Source organism: Hippoglossus stenolepis, chromosome 20, assembly GCF_022539355.2.
Source record: "Hippoglossus stenolepis isolate QCI-W04-F060 chromosome 20, HSTE1.2, whole genome shotgun sequence".
NCBI lineage: Eukaryota > Metazoa > Chordata > Actinopteri > Pleuronectiformes > Pleuronectidae > Hippoglossus > Hippoglossus stenolepis.
In genome coordinates this window covers 9,633,883-9,638,524 of record NC_061502.1, presented here as the reverse complement: position 1 = coordinate 9,638,524, position 4,642 = coordinate 9,633,883, and the positions used below count along the sequence as shown (strand labels likewise).

The 4,642-nt window shown below is 39.8% G+C and overlaps 1 protein-coding gene across 1 annotated transcript in view; it reads right to left on the bottom strand.

The window, feature by feature from the left end:
• Positions 1–914: 914 nt before the first annotated feature.
• The window catches only part of nkain2 (sodium/potassium transporting ATPase interacting 2), an 82,543-nt gene continuing 78,815 nt past the window's right edge, over positions 915–4,642 (bottom strand). Inside the window, exon 7 of the mRNA XM_035143856.2 lies at positions 915–4,642. This exon is cut by the window's right edge and continues 309 nt beyond it. The gene's annotated coding sequence lies outside the window, so the exon portion shown is untranslated.

Below are 4,642 nucleotides of genomic sequence, written 5' to 3'. Positions count from 1 at the left end.
TTGATGGAAAAGTGACACTTCAACAGAGAACAATGAAAGTAATTAGGACTGACACACTTTTAGCTGAGGCGCTGTTGGCACAGCTTTCAAATAAACCTTACCGGCGTGCCTGTAAAATGGGTTGTTAGGTCTGCTACAACTCCTAATTAACGCCATAGGCCACACAACCACAGTAATTAGTTTGCTTGTCCTGGCTGTCCCCACTTGGTTTTAGTGGAGAATGCCAGCAATGTTAAAAACAGCCTTTACAAGTGCGAGTCTCTGCTAATTTACATAATAATCAAAAAAGCCATCAGACGTTCTCGGGAGTGTGTAGTTCCTCGCTAAGCAGATAAAAAAGTGGAGATGGTGTGCCGTCTACGAATAAATATTTAAACTACTTCCAATCGCGAGCGTTTACTCTTATCAGGAACACAGCAGAATGCATCTATATAGAGTTTTATACACACGCTCAAGAGGTTTTTAGTCTTAATTGGGTATTTGTGTCTTGTTTTATTTAAACACTCTATTCTCATAACAATGAATTTACCTCAGAGCACCGGTATATTTCCTCAGCAAAGGAACGAAAGTGCTTCCTGGCAATGATCTGGCTGTGTGTAGTAAAGGAGACACTGATGTCCTTGTCAGGATGTCTGCAATCAGGGTTTGGATTTTGCCTGCAGCAGTCTTTCAGGCTCTTGTTTCAGTGGGGGACAGGTTTGGCTTTATTTCAGTCATTTTAGAAAGTGCATTTTCCTCAGAACTGAAATACCTGGAAAACACTTGGCCGGACTACAAAGACCACCCCAACCACCCACAATAAATGCAAACAGTCAATACTTTAGTCATTTGCATGCATAATGTAGCAGGCATAAATCATTTGAGGACAAAATCTCTCTGCAAGGTGTCAGAAAACAGAGGACACAAGTGTAGACTTGACTTCTTCACTGTCTACTTTATTCCCAACTGTCTAGTTTATGTACAGTCAGTCACCTGTGGGAAACCATCAGAAAAAGATGAGGTAAATCAACGTAAATGGTTCTCGTCAGTGGTGAACGTTAACAAATCAACCCAGAGTCACAGAGGAAGATTGGAGTTTTTTTCCACTGGTAGTTAGTACTAGCAGCATAATCCTGCATTAGAGCACTGACAGTGGGGTTGTTTCTTAATGTATCAGGATTATGTGTTATTGCATTCTGAGAGCTGATTTATATTAATCGCAGATTAAATGAAAGCAAATGCACTTTTACAAAGCGTGAAACTAATGCTTTTATACTCTCTACAATTAGCACCAGGTTGCTAAATTAAGAAGCTAAGCTGGTTGGAGTACCTCAGGGTTCATTCGTGGGTCCCAAACAACTATTTTTCTTGTGCGTAATCATGTAGTGCAAATTATTGACTTAATACCCCTTTTCCATTTACATCTGTATTCCCATAGTAAACCACTTGAACAAGCACCATTGGCAATACTTTGAGACCCTAAAAATTCAGCTTCTTTAATTAGTGATAGGGATGATGATAGCTAACAATTCTGAATTCAATTCATAAAATGCAAATTTAGTTTTCAGACTAGCAAAATACATAGTTTTCCATTCCAAATATTATTAATACATTTACTCAATACTAAAATGCACTGTAGGTCACAACTGTCAAGCTTCAGAATGGAGTAGTTAGATATGGATAAGATAAATAAGAACAATGGTTTGAGTAAATGTTTTTAACAAAATAATAGTTTGGTTTCATGTTCTTGAATTTTTTTTTTTGCTCTCTATGAACAGAAGTGTATTTTTTTCTTTCGACAGACAAAAGCTGTATAGATAGTGCACAATGTAGATTATAGCTTTATCATCACTTATGTTGTTATTGCTCCTCAATGAGTTCTTCCTCTAGTTGAAATGTGTGTTGAGTTCAGAGCAGGTCATTACTCAGGAGGTTCTGGGTTAAGAGTCGTTGAGTTCACCAAGACACAATAAACAATATCCCGTGGTCTCACACACACACACGCACACACAGACACACACACAGTTGGGTCACATCATAAATCTGAAATGCTTTCTGTTTAGGTCGATATTCCACAGTGCCAGGTAATTTTAAATTGATCTAACCACATTAAGACTAATAAATTCACTAATAAATTCACTTTCAATTCAAATAGTGTAATTTGCTAATGACTTAAACAACCATCTTTTTCAATGAAGCCTCTTAATAACAGACCCTTTTCACAGTTGCTGATTTGAAATTTCCAGAAAGACATTACCGTTGCAGTGATTTAGTTTATTAAAAAGTAATGTGTGTTTAACAATTTATATATAAATTAATAAATGTTAATTATGGGCTGAAGTGACAGAACGTTTAATGAAAATATCATAGACTATAGTGCAACTAATTCTCTTTCCTCCCATTCTCCTCTTACTCTCTCCTTTCAAATAACTGTACAATTAGAAGAAATTAAACATAGTAGTCCCACTTGTACACAACATCATACATTAGTAGTCAACTAGAAAAAACAGTAAACACGGCCACATGTTATTAAAAAACGTCTAGAAGTTCAAAGTTACATTTTGTGTTTGTTTTACACTGTCGTAGCTATTTTCCTCCGTTACTCGACGGACATTTTGCGACTGTTATTTATAGAAAAAAATCACAAAGTTCACATTTAGGACTCTTTGAAGAGAGCTGAGGAGCATTCAACAAACCAAACAGTTCCCATTTTTAAGTAGCTAGTTAGTCACACGCAGCATGAGATTAAATACGCGACAGTTTTGGAAACACCTCATGCAAACACACAACATGTTGTTTCTGTCCTCCAGAGCGACCGTCAGTGGAGCCTCGCGGGGCAGCGGCTCAGATAAAACTGTTCAAGATAACTGGCAGAGGAAGGTGGACGGTGGACTTTGATATCAGTTGGAAAAGGGAAATGCTCTGTTATTCTGTCCTGTCAAGAGCAGCCGCTGTTTTCCCCACAAAAAAATGTTCCTCTGTTGATGAAGAAGGCCTCAAATGTTTCGTCCAGTTATCGCAACACAAATGCAACATGTTTAGCCTCATTTCCAGAAGGACTCGGTTGATTTTCAGAATAGAACAAAACAGAAACAGAGGATCTACTTGAATGGAAAATTTTAGATATCCTCGTTTTTTTGGGGGACCAGAGAAAAAAAATGAACTCGAGACCCACTATTTTAGGACCCAGTCTGTGATGTTCAGAATCCAGGCATCACAGATGTCCATGTGGCGTTTCAGTTGGCACTTTCGACATTATAATATGAGTGGAGAGGGGAACAGGGGTGGAGCCGCCACGTCTCTGACATTTCTCTGGTATCGTTTTTGTCCTTGTGAGTCTGCGGGCGAGGGTGGATCGTTACAGCCTCTGTCTTTTCCCTTTCCTTCACCAGGGGTCTGAGTTGCATTATATATAAACAATGATAAATAAACAATTGAATAATTGTCAAAGTTGGAGGCGTCTCTGTTCCCACATGACGACGACAATACTCTTCAGCTTTTTCGTTAAATTTTTTAAGATAGAATTTCAAATCCTTGACGAAACTCAGGCCGCTTTGACTGTGATTGTCATTTGTGTAGAAGGTGTGTTTTTCTCTATATGTGAGCATTGCCTGTGGATGATTTGGGCTGTGTTTGAGCTATTTCTGTTATTCAAAAGAGCTGGATGCTGCAGATGATAAGGCTGAACAGTTTTATCTGGCTTCCAGCATTTTTATGGGGAAAATGCTGCTGAAAGAGCTGGTTGAGATGTCTCCAAGAGGGCCGAGGTGGACGGGGAAACTACTGCCTGACCTTGGTTGCTCTTCAGCGGCTGTCACGGTTTGTCTCTATGTCCCTCTCCCCGTCTGTCTTGGATGGAAGACAAAATATTAAGACAGTGAAGAAACACGTCTGGAACAATGGTCCTGTCCTAAACTACTGTGAGAGAAAACACCCACTGGCCTTTTTGGGATGCTGCAGCTAAAAAGTGTCTCTTCACCTCCTGCCTGTCTCTCAGTCGTTCTGTCTGTTGTAAACATTAAGATTCACATTAAAAAAGTTAAGTGGTTGTATGTTATAAGCGTGTGTGTGTGTGTGTGTCTTCATGCATGTGTGTATTCACATATGCATTTCTTAAGGTCTATCTGTGTGTATGTGTCTGCTGTACACATGCACATACTGTATGTGATGATATTTAACATTCAGAGGAAAATGTGTGGTGTGTGCTGACGATCTTGACTCCAGCCGATTCTCGCATCAAGCCTCCATCTTCGCTGAAAATCTTCTCCAAATGCACCATGAAGTAATCATAGAAAAATGAAGTCTGACATTCCTTGATCGGTCGATCTTTTGACGGAGATGCTCAGCCAGTGAAGTCCTGCAGTGTCTAATCTATGAGGCACAAAGAGTTCCAGAGACGGTTAAACAGGCTCTTTTGTGCACACAGGGATGTTTCTCTGGGTGTTTTACTCTTTGGTGACGCATATCTGCACTTGAGAGCTGCTAAGATATCCCAATAGTAGTGTGAAGGAACAGGGCTCCATGTTAACGATTCTCTGACTGCAGAAATTCTCACTGGAAGCCTGAGGAAAACACGTCACCGGAGAGCTGCGCCCTCTTTGCATCCCTTTGGTTGTGCAGATATCCAGCGGCACAAGAGGAGAGACTAGTCATTGGCTCCACA